This window comes from Lithobates pipiens, unplaced genomic scaffold (genome assembly GCF_037356315.1).
Source record: "Lithobates pipiens isolate NorthernLeopardFrog02 unplaced genomic scaffold, aLitPip1_a1.2 Scaffold_27, whole genome shotgun sequence".
NCBI lineage: Eukaryota > Metazoa > Chordata > Amphibia > Anura > Ranidae > Lithobates > Lithobates pipiens.
The window spans coordinates 231,801,264-231,818,661 of NW_027507788.1; the positions used below are offsets into that span (position 1 = coordinate 231,801,264).

A 17,398-nucleotide genomic window follows, 5' to 3' on the forward strand; every position below is an offset into this window, starting at 1 on the left:
TCATTGATTTGTAAACAATTATAACATCATTAATATTTTGTGTAAAAACAAATATACCCGGCTCCAGTTGGGCGCATCCACTTCTTCCAGGGGGGAGGTTTAGGTTGTCCCCGGGAAGCCTCTGCTCTGGATCGCAGGGATTACGGGATCTACATTGTGTGCCGGAGCTCCGGATGGCAGGGATTTCGGGATCTACATTGTGTGCCGGAGCTCCGGATGGCAGGGATTTCGGGATCTACAGTCTGTGCCGGAGCTCCGGATCGCAGGGATTTCGGGATCTACATTGTGTGCCGGAGCTCCGGATCGCAGGGATTTCAGGATCTACAGTCTGTGCCGGAGCTCCGGATCGCAGGGATTTCGGGATCTACATTGTGTGCCGGAGCTCCGGATCGCAGGGATTTCGGGATCTACATTGTGTGCCGGAGCTCCGGATCGCAGGGATTTCGGGATCTACATTGTGTGCCGGAGCTCCGGATCGCAGGGATTTCAGGATCTTCCTCAAGATCCCAAGTTTACTTTCCAAAAACGTCACGTCTGCTCCGGGGGGCCGAGTCACAGGTTCCGGACGTCTCCCCAGCGCTGCCTTCCTTCTTCATTGTAATGTAAACTGTGTTCGGCCTCCCAGATTCCTCTTCTACTTGTCACTAAAACGGGGCAGACATTCCGGTTCCTTAAACCGATTCATTTTTTTTACACAAGAGAAAAACACCGACATCAGTCCAGAGTCTGATAATCCCAACATCGGCCTCCAAGGTGAAGCGGTAAAGCCCACCGCGATGGGCCAAGTTCAAATCTTACCTTCGTTTAGGGACGCTCGCCGCTTCCATTCGCTTGACTCACAGATCGGACGTACGGGAGACGTGCGTTCGCTTTATATACACTGCGCATGTGTCAGACTCCGCCCCCGACGTTCTTTTTAAAAAAACGACTCCCCGCCCCCTTCTCTCTCTTCGGGGCGCAGTGGGAGTATTAGGAGAAAAATGGGCGGAGACACATTGTGTAATCGGCGAGGAGGAAATCCCGGAGCCCCAAACATCTGGATCCAGGAGGAGACTGAAGGCCACCAACATGGCCTCTGAGGGAATGGTAGGGATGGTTGGGATTGGAAGGAGGGAGGAGTATGATGGGAGACGCAGTCCATACACCCAATCCGAATAGAAGGAAGGACGACATCACATGACAACTCTTGTCAGCACCCCGGGGGATGGAAGCGATGGTCCGATATCCAACTGAGGGGGCCGGATCATTATCACAACATCAAGAAGGAGCCGCACAATAGTCCTTGTCACGTCTTCCTATGATGATTATTAGCGTGCGTTCCGCTCCGTGTGCTTTTCTGTATGGAAATGGCCACATTCATGTTCCGGGGCGCAGTGATCGTTCGTAGGAAACATCGTTCGTTTGCCAAGAAATGCGATGTATTTAGCCAGTACCGGGTTATATCTACATGACGGTCATGATAATCTGTCCTATTAAAAGAAGTTTAGGACATTGTTGTCTGGAAGTCTCCGGAATGAATTGGAAACTTGATTGGGTGGAATGTGAGGAGAGGAGACCCGGCCGCTCTTTACACATCCGGACTCAGGGGCACTAGTGTGGGGTGGGACACCCACACAGGGGGGATACTTGGGGGTCTCCATCTGTGAAACTTGGCCAAAAAAGGGAAGTACTGCAGGTGGGTTAGAAGGGAATTTCAATCCACTTGAATCTCTTGGCAGACAGACAATGGCAGACCTCTCCTAATCCACGCTTCATATGCCGCACTCCAATATCCATGTGCTGAGTAGGGATGAGCTTCGTGTTCGAGTCGAACGTACGTTCGACTCGAACATTGGCTGTTCGGCCGTTCGGCGAATTCCGAACGTTTGGGCCGTTCGCGTCAAAATTCGAGTGACGCGCGCGCGGACCACAATGCACTGTGGTGGCGCAGTGCATTGCTGCCCCATGATTGGCCAAGCATGCACTGTGACCCCGCATGCTTGGCCAATCGCAGCGCCGGCAGCGAGGAGAGCCATGATTGGCCACAGGCATCCTGCCTGTGGCCAATCATAGCTCAGGCTGTGTAGTGCACGCCCCACACTATATAAGGCCGCCTTTGAGGCGGCCTCGTGTAGTGTGTTACTTAGCATCTGAAGCAGTGGGTGTTCTGTGTACCTTCAACACAGCACACACCGATCGTTTTTGGCTGATTTCCTATCTTGCTGCTGTGTAGTGGTTGTTGTCTGTGCCCTGACTGCAGTATACACCACTATATTCACCTTACCTATATAGCTAGTGATCTAGCTTTAACCACTTAACAACTGCCCATTGCCGATTAACGGCTTCAGGGCGGTTGTTTAACTCTGAGAGGCCGTTAATTAACGGCCTCCCAGAATTCTGCTCTCGCGTGCCGCGAGGTGTGCGCACTCGAGAGCATCCGTGACCGCCGGGTCGCATCACGGATCACGGTAAACGGCCGCTCATAGCGGCCGTTTACCACGTGATTGCTCCGTCAAATGACGGAGTGATCACTTGGAAACAAACCGGCGTCATGTTATGACGCCGGTTCCTCCCTCCCCTCTCTGTACGGATCGGTACAGCGGAGGGGAAAGAGATCGGTGTCAGCAGCGATGTGGGCTGCATCTGCAGTGCCCACATCGCTGCTCACCGAATTTAACCCCTCAATTCCCTGCCAATACTCTGCAATACCAGTGCATACTCTGCAGTACCCTGCCATTACTCTGCAGTATCCCGCCATTACTCTGCAATACCCCGCCATTACTCTGCAGTGCAGTACCCCGCCATTACTCTGCAGTACCCTGCCATTACTCTGCAGTGCAGTACCCTGCCATTACTCTGCAGTGCAGTACCCTGCCATTACTCTGCAGTACCCCCCATTACTCTGCAGTAACCCCCATTACTCTGCAGTAACCCCCAATACTCTGCAGTACCCGCCATTACTCTGCAGTACCCCCAATACTCTGCAGTACCCTGCCATTACTCTGCAGTACCCCCAATACTCTGCAGTACCCTGCCATTACTCTGTAGTACCCCCCAATACTCTGCAGTACCCTGCTATTACTCTGTAGTACCCCGCCAATACCCCACCAATACTCTGTAATACCCTGCCATAAATTGCCATACCCAGCCATACTCAGAGATACCCAGCCATACTCGGTGATACCCTGAAATACCCAGCCATAGACGCCCCCCACCCCTCACCGCCCTCCGGTGCTTCTACCAACTCGCCAGTACGATCAAAGCCAGAATCTTTTTTTTATTTTTTATTTCAGGCTTCCCAGCCTAGAGGTGAGATGTGGGGTCATATTGACCCCCCAGATTTCACTGTAAAGAGGACCTGTCACCCCATATTCCTATTACAAGGGATGTTTACATTTCTTGTAATAGGAATAAAAGTGATCAAAAATATATTTTTGGGGAAAAAAATGTCAAACTAAAATAAAGTAAAATGAACAATAAAAAAATAAAATTAAAATTAAAGCGCCCATGTCCCCATGTGCTCGCATGTGCCACACACGTGAGGTATCGCAGAGAATGTTAGAGCGAGAGCAATAATTCTAGTCCTAGACCTCCTCTGCAACTCAAAACATGTAACCAGTAAAAAAAAATTAAAGCGTCGCCTATGGGGATTTTTTAAGTAGCGACGTTTGGTGCCATTCCACGGGCATGTGCAATTTTGAAGAGTGACATGTTTGATATCTATTTACTCAGCATAACTTCATCTTTCACTTTATGCAAACATTGGGCTAACTTTACTGTTTTTTTTGTTTGTTTTTTAAGCACAAAACAGTTTTTCCCCCCCAAAAAACGCATTTGAAGAATTGCTGTGCAAATACCGTGTGAGATAAAAATTTGCAACGACCACCATTGTATTCTCCAGGGTCTTTGCTAAAAAAAAATATATATATATATAATGTTTTGGGGTTCTCTGTAATTTTCTAGCAAATAAATGATGATTTTTACATGTAGGAGAGAAATGTCAGAATTATCCTGGGTGCTCCAGAACGCCTGATGGCGCTCCCTGCATGTTGGGCCTCTGTATGTGGCCACACTGTGTAAAAGTCTCACACATGTGGTATCGCCGTACTCGGGAGTAATAGCAGAATGTGTTTTGGGGTGTAATTTGTGGTATGCATATGCTGTGTGTGTGAAATAACCTGATAATATGACAATTTTGTGGAAAAGAAAAAAAAAGGAAATAGGCCATCAGTACTTCAGGTGTGATCAATTTTCAGATATTGGCACCACAGCTTGTGGACTCTATAACTTTCACAAAGACCAAATAATATCCACCAATTTTTACTTATTTTTACCAAAGATATGTAGTAGTATGAATTTTGGCCAAAATTTATGAAGAAAAAATGACTAATCTGCTAAATTTTATAACAGAAACAAAGAAAAATTCATTTTTTCGCAGAATTTTCGGTCTTTTTTTCTTTTATAGCACAAAAAATAAAAAACCCAGCAGTGATTAAATACCACCAAAAGAAAGCTCTATTTGTGTGAAAAAAGGACAAACATTTCCTATAGGTCCAGTGTTGCATGACTGAGTAATTGTCATTCAAAATGTGAGAGCACCGAAAGCTGAAAATTGGTCTGGTTATTAAGGGTGTTTAAGTGCCCGGTGGTCAAGTGGTTAATAATAGAGCTTGCAGTCAGTAGTGTTAGGAGATAGTGCGTGCTGTCTGCGTGCTCTGTACCCAGTACATACCGCTATAATATAGGGCAGGCCCCTACTTTCAAACATCCAACTTACAAACATCTCCTACTTGCAAACGGAAGGAGACAGCAGCAAGTGAGATGAAAAAAGATGGACGACAAAACAAATTATACAGGGGTGATAACCCTTCCCTATGTTTTCCAAAAAGCTTAAAAATCGTTTTTTTTGACTGGAGCTACACTTTAGAAATGTACCGGTTGAAAATTACAAACAGATTCAACTTAACACAACAAACCTACACAGTCCCTGTCTTGTTTGCACCGCCTGTATACTGCTGTTCTGAGTATATAGGGCCTGGGGGCCACACGCATTTCCTTTTTTTTAATATGGGTATGGGGTTCCCCTTAATATGCGTACAAGACCCAAATAGGCTGGTAATGGGCAGGGAGGGCTACCCATGCCATTTTTCTCAATGATTTTCATCCATATTGCAGGAACCAGATATAACATTAAAACCGCAAGCAGTTTTAAATGACGTTATTTCCGTTTAATGTCATTTTGTGCAGGGACTGTTCTAAACACGGGAAACACGTGGCACTTCACAGGCATACTACAGACACCCCCCAGGCACCATATTTAAAGGAATATTTCACTTTTTTTTTCACTTTAATCGTCATTAAAATCAGTGCTCCCGCCAAAACGGCCATTTTTAAAACTTTTTTTTGCAGTGACCCATGTCCCCTGGGGCAGGAGACGGGTCCCCAAACCCTTTTTAGGACACTATCTTGCATATTAGCCGTTAAATTAGCACTTTCCATTTCGAACGTTCGAGTCCCATAGACTTCAATGGGGTTCTAACGTTCGTACTGAACGCGGGGGTCCTTCGCAATTTCTGGTGCGAACCGGGGGGTGTTCGGCTCATCCCTAGTGCTGAGTCCACCTTTTATATCATTCTCATAGCGGAGAAAAGACTCGGATCCCAGGGACCCCCCGACCTCACCAGAATGAATGGGAAGTAAGCCCCACCCCCACCCCACCCGCGAGGATGTGGAGGAAGGAGAGGGGGGAGGAAGTGGGTGGGATGGGCACCCCACCAGGTGAGTGTCTGGCACCCCAGCTTCAGGTAATCTATGTGTGCCGCTTATTTCTAAATACATCTTTTTTCATCAATTTTAGGTGATGTTGTGGTTGTGGAAGGTGAAGGGGCGGAACCTTTCCCTAGGGCCAGCGCCCAAACCCTCGTTACCAAATCATGGCGTGGAACGGGGAGATCAACGCAATCGCCTGGACACAGTGACGTAGCGTGGATTGTCAGCACCCGGGGCAAGACAAGTCATTTGCGCCCCCTAACCTGTAGACTTTTACCCCCCCCCCCCCGAGTCCCATCAAATACAATAGTACTTAGCTACCTGATTCCTATACTGTCCACTACACTATACCGTCCACTATACTATACTGTCCACTATACTATACCGTCCACTACACTATACCGTCCACTATACTATACCGTCCACTACACTATACTGTCCACTATATTATACCGTCCACTACACTATACCGTCCACTACACTATACCGTCCACTACACTATACCGTCCACTATACTATACCGTCCACTATACTATACCGTCCACTACACTATACCGTCCACTATACTATACCGTCCACTACACTATACCGTCCACTACACTATACCGTCCACTACACTATACCGTCCACTACACTATACCGTCCACTACACTATACCGTCCACTATACTATACCGTCCACTACACTATACCGTCCACTACACTATACCGTCCACTATACTATACTGTCCACTATACTATACCGTCCACTACACTATACCGTCCACTATACTATACCGTCCACTACACCGTCCACTACACTATACCGTCCACTACACTATACCGTCCACTATACTATACCGTCCACTACACTATACCGTCCACTACACTATACCGTCCACTATACTATACCGTCCACTACACTATACCGTCCACTACACTATACCGTCCACTACACTATACCGTCCACTATACTATACCGTCCACTACACTATACCGTCCACTATACTATACCGTCCACTATACTATACCGTCCACTACACTATACCGTCCACTACACTATACCGTCCACTATACTATACTGTCCACTATACTATACCGTCCACTACACTATACCGTCCACTATACTATACCGTCCACTACACTATACCGTCCACTACACTATACCGTCCACTACACTATACCGTCCACTATACTATACTGTCCACTACACTATACCGTCCACTACACTATACCGTCCACTACACTATACTATACTGTCCACTACACTGACCACTACACTATACCGTCCACTACACTGACCACTACACTATACCGTCCACTACACTGACCACTATACTATACTGTCCACTACACTATACCGTCCACTACACTGACCACTATACTATACTGTCCACTATACTGACCACTACACTATACCGTCCACTACACTGACCACTACACTATACCGTCCACTACACTGACGACTACACTATACCGTCCACTACACTATACCGTCCACTACACTGACCACTATACTATACTGTCCACTACACTGACCACTACACTATACCGTCCACTACACTGACCACTACACTATACCATCCACTACACTATACCGTCCACTACACTGACCACTACACTATACCATCCACTACACTATACCGTCCACTACACTGACCACTATACTATACTGTCCACTACACTGACCACTATACTATACCATCCACTACACTGACCACTACACTATACCGTCCACTACACTATACCGTCCACTATACTATACCGTCCACTACACTGACCACTACACTATACTGTCCACTACACTATACTGTCCACTACACTGACCACTACAGTATACTGTCCACTACACTATACCGTCCACTATACTATACCATCCACTACACTGACCACTACACTATACTGTCCACTACACTATACTGTCCACTACACTGACCACTACACTATACCATCCACTACACTGACCACTACAGTATACTGTCCACTACACTATACCGTCCACTACACTATACCGTCCACTACACTATACCGTCCACTACACTATACTGTCCACTACACTATACTGTCCACTACACTGACCACTACAGTATACTGTCCACTACACTATACCATCCACTACACTGACCACTACACTATCCACTACACTATACTGTCCACTACACTATACTGTCCACTACACTATACTGTCCACTACACTGACCACTATACTATACTGTCCACTACACTGACCACTATACTATACTGTCCACTACACTATACTGTCCACTACACTGACCACTACACTATCCTGACCACTACACTATACTGTCCACTACACTGACCACTACACTATACTGTCCACTACACTGACCACTACACTATACTGTCCACTACACTGACCACTACACTATACTGTCCACTACACTGACCACTACACTATACTGTCCACTACACTAACCACTACACTATACTTTCCACTACACTAACCACTACACTATACTGTCCACTACACTGACCACTATTCCGTCCACTATCCTGACCACTACACTGACCACTATACTATACTGTCCACTACACTGACCACTATACTATACTGACCACTACACTATACTGTCCACTACACTGACCACTACACTATACTGTCCACTACACTGACCACTATACTATACTGACCACTACACTATACTGTCCACTACACTGACCACTACACTATACTGTCCACTACACTGACCACTACACTATACTGTCCACTACACTGACCATTACACTATACTGTCCTCTACACTGACCACTATACTATACTGACCACTATACTATACTGTCCACTACACTGACCACTATACTATACTGTCCACTACACTATACTGTCCTCTACACTGACCACTATACTATACTGACCACTATACTATACTGTCCACTACACTGACCACTATACTATACTGTCCACTACACTGACCACTACACTATACTGTCCACTACACTGACCACTACACTATACTGTCCACTACACTGACCATTACACTATACTGTCCTCTACACTGACCACTATACTATACTGACCACTATACTATACTGTCCACTACACTGATCACTACACTATACTGTCCACTACACTGACCATTACACTATACTGTCCTCTACACTGACCACTATACTATACTGTCCACTACACTGACCACTATACTATACCGTCCACTATCCTGACCACTACACTGCACACCCCCAACTCAAACCAGGACCCCCCAGACGTCCCCCAAACCAGGACTCCCCCAGAGGTTCCCCAAACCAGGACCCCCCCAGAGGTCCCCCAAACCAAACCAGAACACCCCCAACTCAAACCAGGACCCCCCAGACGTCCCCCAAACCAGGACTCCCCCAGAGGTTACCCAAACCAGGACCCCCCCAGAGGTCCCCCAAACCAAACCAGAACACCCCCAACTCAAACCAGGACCCCCCAGACGTCCCCCAAACCAGGACCCCCCAGACGTCCCCCAAACCAGGACCCCCCCAGAGGTCCCCCAAACCAAACCAGAACACCCCCAACTCAAACCAGGACCCCCCAGACGTCCCCCAAACCAGGACTCCCCCAGAGGTTACCCAAACCAGGACCCCCCCAGAGGTCCCCCAAACCAAACCAGAACACCCCCAACTCAAACCAGGGCCCCCCCCAGAGGTCCCCCAAACCCAAACCAGGACCCCCCCAGAGGTTCCCCAAACCAGGATCCCCCCAGAGGTTCCCCAAACCAAACCAGAACACCCCCAACTCAAACCAGGACCTCCCCAGAGGTCCCCCAAACCCAAACCAGGACCCCCCCAGAGGTCACCCAAACCAGGACCCCCCCAGAGGTCCCCCAAACCAAACCAGAACACCCCCAACTCAAACCAGGACCTCCCCAGAGGTCCCCCAAACCCAAACCAGGACCCCCCCAGAGGTCACCCAAACCAGGACCCCCCCAGAGGTCCCCCAAACCAAACCAGAACACCCCCAACTCAAACCAGGACCCCCCAGAGGTCCCCCAAACCCAAACCAGGACCCCCCCAGAGGTCACCCAAACCAGGACCCCCCCAGAGGTTCCCCAAACCAAACCAGAACACCCCCAACTCAAACCAGGACCCCCCCAGAGGTTCCCCAAACCCAAACGGATTGTACAACGATGGGGGATGGTACAATGATGGGGGGTGGTACAATGATGGGGGGTGGTACAATGATGGGGGGTGGTACAATTATGGGGGGTGGGGGGTGGTACAATGATGGGGGGTGGGGGATGGTACAATGATGGGGGGTGGGGGATGGTACAATGATGGGGGGTGGTACAATTATGGGGGGTGGGGGGTGGTACAATGATGGGGGGTGGGGGATGGTACAATGATGGGGGGTGGGGGATGGTACAATGATGGGGGGTGGGGGATGGTACAATGATGAGGGGTGGTACAATGATGGGGGGTGGGGGATGGTACAATGATGGGGGGTGGGGGATGGTACAATGATGGGGGGTGGGGGATGGTACAATGATGGGGGGTGGGGGGTGGTACAATGATGGGGGGTGGGGGATGGTACAATGATGGGGGATGGTACAATGATGGGGGATGGTACAATGATGGGGGGTGGGGGATGGTACAATGATGGGGGGTGGGGGATGGTACAATGATGGGGGATGGTACAATGATGGGGGGTGGGGGATGGTACAATGATGGGGGGTGGGGGATGGTACAATGGTGGGGGATGGTACAATGATGGGGGGTGGGGGATGGTACAATGATGGGGTGGGGGATGGTACAATGATGGGGGGTGGGGGATGGTACAATGATGGGGGGTGGGGGATGGTACAATGATGGGGGGTGGGGGATGGTACAATGATGGGGGATGGTACAATGATGGGGGATGGTACAATGATGGGGGGTGGGGGATGGTACAATGATGGGGGGTGGGGGATGGTACAATGATGGGGGATGGTACAATGATGGGGGGTGGGGGATGGTACAATGATGGGGGGTGGGGGATGGTACAATGGTGGGGGATGGTACAATGATGGGGGGTGGGGGATGGTACAATGGTGGGGGATGGTACAATGATGGGGGGTGGGGGATGGTACAATGATGGGGTGGGGGATGGTACAATGATGGGGGGTGGGGGATGGTACAATGATGGGGGGTGGGGGATGGTACAATGATGGGGGGTGGGGGATGGTACAATGATGGGGGATGGTACAATGATGGGGGATGGTACAATGATGGGGGGTGGGGGATGGTACAATGATGGGGGGTGGGGGATGGTACAATGATGGGGGATGGTACAATGATGGGGGGTGGGGGTGGTACAATGGTGGGGGATGGTACAATGATGGGGGGTGGGGGATGGTACAATGATGGGGGGTGGGGGGTGGTACAATGATGGGGGGTGGGGGATGGTACAATGATGGGGGATGGTACAATGATGGGGGATGGTACAATGATGGGGGGTGGGGGATGGTACAATGATGGGGGGTGGGGGATGGTACAATGATGGGGGATGGTACAATGATGGGGGGTGGGGGTGGTACAATGGTGGGGGATGGTACAATGATGGGGGGTGGGGGATGGTACAATGATGGGGGGTGGGGGATGGTACAATGATGGGGGATGGTACAATGGTGGGGGATGGTACAATGATGGGGGGGTGGGGGATGGTACAATGATGGGGGGTGGGGGATGGTACAATGATGGGGGATGGGGGATGGTACAATGATGGGGGGTGGGGTATATATATATATAAATCTCTAGGGAGAACTCACCAGCTGCACTTCTTCCTCCGATCTGTAGAGGGAGCCCATCCCGCTCCTCTCGGTGGTATGAGACCGGAAGTGACGTGGAGGAGCGGAGCTGAGGCCCGGAAGTGAGTGCAGAGTCCCGGGGGTCGGCGGAGGATCGCGGTGTCGGTGCGGAGGAGGTCGGTAGGCGGTTTTGCGGCTCCCGGGTGGGGGAGGGGATGGTTCGGCTCGGACAGAGGGTATGACGTCATCACAGCCCCTCTAGGGGATCATGCAGAACTCCGCCCACATCTTTGAGGGGGAGGGGTCACTGGAAACCCTGTAGTGTCACAGTTTGCTGCCTATCACAGGATGCTGCGGAAGTGACGTTGTTGCGTACTGCGCATGCGCGATGCGTTCCAAACACTCGCGCCGTGCGTTCCAACATAGTTTCGGCAATACAGTTCAGCGAAACCATCACATAATGTTACGGAAGTGACGTTACACACAACACAAACACTGGGCCGTGCGTCACAACACTAATACTTCCCTTGTTACCTAGTAGGTTTTGCATTGCTGGGACTTGTAGTGCCTATCCTGAGCTACATGCTTCAATGTTCAGTGTCCTCATCCCTATCCCCGAGCTTCAATGTTCAGTGTCCTCATCCCTATCCCCATGCTTCAATGTTCAGTGTCCTCATCCCTATCCGTAAGCTTCAATGTTCAGTGTCCTCATCCCTATCCCCGAGCTTCAATGTTCAGTGTCCTCATCCCTATCCCCGAGCTTCAATGTTCAGTGTCCTCATCCCTATCCCCGAGCTTCAATGTTCAGTGTCCTCATCCCTATCCCCATGCTTCAATGTTCAGTGTCCTCATCCCTATCCGCAAGCTTCAATGTTCAGTGTCCTCATCCTTATCCCCGAGCTTCAATGTTCAGTGTCCTCATCCTTATCCCCGAGCTTCAATGTTCAGTGTCCTCATCCTTATCCCCGAGCTTCAATGTTCAGTGTCCTCATCCTTATCCCCGAGCTTCAATGTTCAGTGTCCTCATCCTTATCCCTGTGCTTCAATGTTCAGTGTCCTCATCCTTATCCCCGAGCTTCAATGTTCAGTGTCCTCATGCTTATCCCCGAGCTTCAATGTTCAGTGTCCTCATCCCTATCCCCCTGCTTCAATGTTCAGTGTCCTCATCCCTATCCGCGAGCTTCAATGTTCAGTGTCCTCATCCTTATCCCCCTGCTTAGATGAGGACACTGAACATCGAAGCATGGGGATAAGGATGAGGACACTGAACATTGAAGCACGGGGATAAGGATGAGGACACTGAACATTGAAGATCGCGGATAGGGATGAGGACACTGAACATTGAAGCACGGGGATAAGGATGGACACTGAACATTGAAGCTGGGGGATAAGGATGGACACTGAACATTGAAGCTCGGGGATAGGGATGAGGACACTGAACATTGAAGCCTGGGGATAGGGATGAGGACACTGAACATTGAAGCCCGGGGATAAGGATGAGGACACCGGACATTGAAGCTGGGGGATAAGGATGGACACTGAACATTGAAGCTCGGGGATAGGGATGAGGACACTGAACATTGAAGCCTGGGGATAGGGATGAGGACACTGAACATTGAAGCCCGGGGATAAGGATGAGGACACTGAACATTGAAGCTCGGGGATAAGGATGAGGACACTGAACATTGAAGCTGGGGGATAAGGATGGACACCGGACATTGAAGCTGGGGGATAAGGATGGATACTGAACATCGAAGCATGGGGATAAGGATGAGGACACTGAACATTGAAGCACGGGGATAAGGATGAGGACACTGAACATTGAAGATCGCGGATAGGGATGAGGACACTGAACATCGAAGCATGGGGATAGGGATGAGGACACTGAACATTGAAGCATGGGGATAGGGATGAGGACACTGAACATCGAAGCATGGGGATAGGGATGAGGACACTGAACATCGAAGCATGGGGATAGGGATGAGGACACTGAACATTGAAGCACGGGGATAAGGATGGACACTGAACATTGAAGCTCGGGGAGGCGGTTTTGCGGCTCCCGGGTGGGGGAGGGGATGGTTCGGCTCGGACAGAGGGTATGACGTCATCACAGCCCCTCTAGGGGATCATGCAGAACTCCGCCCACATCTTTGAGGGGGAGGGGTCACTGGAAACCCTGTAGTGTCACAGTTTGCTGCCTATCACAGGATGCTGCGGAAGTGACGTTGTTGCGTACTGCGCATGCGCGATGCGTTCCAAACACTCGCGCCGTGCGTTCCAACATAGTTTCGGCAATACAGTTCAGCGAAACCATCACATAATGTTACGGAAGTGACGTTACACACAACACAAACACTGGGCCGTGCGTCACAACACTAATACTTCCCTTGTTACCTAGTAGGTTTTGCATTGCTGGGACTTGTAGTGCCTATCCTGAGCTACATGCTTCAATGTTCAGTGTCCTCATCCCTATCCCCGAGCTTCAATGTTCAGTGTCCTCATCCCTATCCCCATGCTTCAATGTTCAGTGTCCTCATCCCTATCCGTAAGCTTCAATGTTCAGTGTCCTCATCCCTATCCCCGAGCTTCAATGTTCAGTGTCCTCATCCCTATCCCCGAGCTTCAATGTTCAGTGTCCTCATCCCTATCCCCGAGCTTCAATGTTCAGTGTCCTCATCCCTATCCCCATGCTTCAATGTTCAGTGTCCTCATCCCTATCCGCAAGCTTCAATGTTCAGTGTCCTCATCCTTATCCCCGAGCTTCAATGTTCAGTGTCCTCATCCTTATCCCCGAGCTTCAATGTTCAGTGTCCTCATCCTTATCCCCGAGCTTCAATGTTCAGTGTCCTCATCCTTATCCCCGAGCTTCAATGTTCAGTGTCCTCATCCTTATCCCTGTGCTTCAATGTTCAGTGTCCTCATCCTTATCCCCGAGCTTCAATGTTCAGTGTCCTCATGCTTATCCCCGAGCTTCAATGTTCAGTGTCCTCATCCCTATCCCCCTGCTTCAATGTTCAGTGTCCTCATCCCTATCCGCGAGCTTCAATGTTCAGTGTCCTCATCCTTATCCCCCTGCTTAGATGAGGACACTGAACATCGAAGCATGGGGATAAGGATGAGGACACTGAACATTGAAGCACGGGGATAAGGATGAGGACACTGAACATTGAAGATCGCGGATAGGGATGAGGACACTGAACATTGAAGCACGGGGATAAGGATGGACACTGAACATTGAAGCTGGGGGATAAGGATGGACACTGAACATTGAAGCTCGGGGATAGGGATGAGGACACTGAACATTGAAGCCTGGGGATAGGGATGAGGACACTGAACATTGAAGCCCGGGGATAAGGATGAGGACACCGGACATTGAAGCTGGGGGATAAGGATGGACACTGAACATTGAAGCTCGGGGATAGGGATGAGGACACTGAACATTGAAGCCTGGGGATAGGGATGAGGACACTGAACATTGAAGCCCGGGGATAAGGATGAGGACACTGAACATTGAAACTCGGGGATAAGGATGAGGACACTGAACATTGAAGCTGGGGGATAAGGATGGACACCGGACATTGAAGCTGGGGGATAAGGATGGATACTGAACATCGAAGCATGGGGATAAGGATGAGGACACTGAACATTGAAGCACGGGGATAAGGATGAGGACACTGAACATTGAAGATCGCGGATAGGGATGAGGACACTGAACATCGAAGCATGGGGATAGGGATGAGGACACTGAACATTGAAGCATGGGGATAGGGATGAGGACACTGAACATCGAAGCATGGGGATAGGGATGAGGACACTGAACATCGAAGCATGGGGATAGGGATGAGGACACTGAACATTGAAGCACGGGGATAAGGATGGACACTGAACATTGAAGCTCGGGGATAGGGATGAGGACACTGAACATTGAAGCCCGGGGATAGGGATGAGGACACTGAACATTGAAGCTGGGGGATAAGGATGGACACTGAACATTGAAGCTCGGGGATAGGAATGAGGACACTGAACATTGAAGCTCGGGGATAGGGATGAGGACACTGAACATTGAAGCTCGGGGATAAGGATGAGGACACTGAACATTGAAGCTCGGGGATAAGGATGAGGACACTGAACATTGAAGCTCGGGGATAAGGATGAGGACACTGAACATTGAAGCATGTAGCTCAGGATAGGCACTACAAGTCCCAGCAATGCAAAACCTACTAGGTAACAAGGGAAGTATTAGTGTTGTGACGCACGGCCCAGTGTTTGTGTTGTGTGTAACGTCACTTCCGTAACATTATGTGATGGTTTCGCTGAACTGTATTGCCGAAACTATGTTGGAACGCACGGCACGAGTGTTTGGAACGCATCGCGCATGCGCAGTACGCAACAACGTCACTTCCGCAGCATCCTGTGATAGGCAGCAAACTGTGACACTACACCCCGCCCCCTCATCATTGGGATTTCCTGTTTGTGATCCGCCTTCTCTGATAGGGTGACGGCCGATCGATGGGAACTAATCACAGGAGGGGGGAGGAGCCAAGGTGATTGTTCAGTGATGAAGAATCGGACCTCTCCGGTCACAGCCGCTCTACTAACAGTCCGATGTTAGTCCACCCCCCCCTCCAACACTCAGATCAGTGCTCTCCACCATTGGTGGATGGGGAGTTCTATCAGATTGCCGACCCCCATCACATCCCAAGTGACCTTCCCCCAAAACACCCCCACTGCGCACAGGGTGTACCAACATGGCCTCCGCCACCTTCCTACCTCGGGGTGTACCAACATGGCCTCCGCCACCTTCCTACCTCGGGGTGTACCAACATGGCCTCCGCCACCTTCCTACCTCGGGGTGTACCAACATGGCCTCCGCCACCTTCCTACCCCCCCCCCCCCCCCCCCCGGTTGGGGGAGTGTCACCTTGGCACGCCCCAATCCTCCCCTCCCCCCTCTCCTCACTGTGATCTTCGCCGATGTCCCATCATATATGGTCCCCCATCAGATAGTGTCCTCTGTGTACTGCACATGCGCAGTGCACAGCAACGCAGATTCAGAAAATATCCGAGGATGAACGGCGCCTGCGCACTGAGTCCAGGTTCACCCCCCACCATCCAAGTGGACATCGAGCAGGAATATAAAAGAGCCGAGTGCAGCGAGGCGGAGCCCGAAGCGCAGCGAACGGCCCTCTAATATCGGCAGCCCTATGTCCACTTGGATGGTGGGCCACCACCTCCACTCACCGCGCAGGCGCCGTTCAGCTTCAGAGATTTTCCGAAGCTTCTTCTGCCCCGTACTGCGCATGCGCACTACGGGGCGGACACTATGATGGCCGGACACTATCTGCCAGAACACCGGTCACAGAGCGGAATATTCCGGGCTGTAGTGACAATGTCCTCCTGTGATAGGCGGCGTCACGTCACATTCGGCTACCCGCTGGAGTGCGCATGCGCAACGCCGCCATATGCGTTCCAACAGTGTTATAAGACGACTCCCACAGAGCCCCTCCCTACACACCACGCAATTATAATCTGAGACTGGATGGGGGCGGGGCCTGGACTCAGGGGTGTGGCCACAAAATTCTGCACAAGCGCAGATCGCTACAGTGTTGAAAAGCATATGGCAACGTCGCGCATGCGCAGTCCAGTGTGTAGCAAAATGTCACGTGACAACAGCACACTGACCATCTCCTGTACTATGTCTGCAGTCCCTGATCATCTCCTGTACTATGTCTGCAGTCTCTGATCATCTCCTGTACTATGTCTGCAGTCTCTGATCATCTCCTGTACTATGTCTGCAGTCTCTGATCATCTCCTGTACTATGTCTGCAGTCTCTGATCATCTCCTGTACTATGTCTGCAGTCTCTGATCATCTCCTGTACTATGTCTGCAGTCTCTGATCATCTCCTGTACTATGGCTGCAGTCTCTGATCATCTCCTGTACTA

At 50.3% G+C, this 17,398-nt stretch overlaps 1 protein-coding gene and 1 long non-coding RNA gene across 5 annotated transcripts in view; one reads left to right on the forward strand and one right to left on the reverse strand.

Moving 5' to 3' along the window:
- LOC143934635 (uncharacterized) overlaps window positions 1-11,777 on the reverse strand; it is an 88,887-nt gene extending 77,110 nt beyond the window's left edge. For 2 of the 4 annotated variants that reach the window (XM_077458396.1, XM_077458393.1), the window contains exon 1: window positions 11,477-11,777. The gene's annotated coding sequence lies outside the window, so the exon portion shown is untranslated. The remainder of the gene's footprint in view (window positions 1-11,476) is intronic. The other 2 variants (XM_077458398.1, XM_077458397.1) reach the window with 2 other exon arrangements.
- The window catches only part of LOC143934638 (uncharacterized), a 45,627-nt gene continuing 39,899 nt past the window's right edge, over window positions 11,671-17,398 (forward strand). Inside the window, exon 1 of the long non-coding RNA XR_013263319.1 lies at window positions 11,671-11,691. This is a non-coding gene — a long non-coding RNA (uncharacterized LOC143934638). The remainder of the gene's footprint in view (window positions 11,692-17,398) is intronic.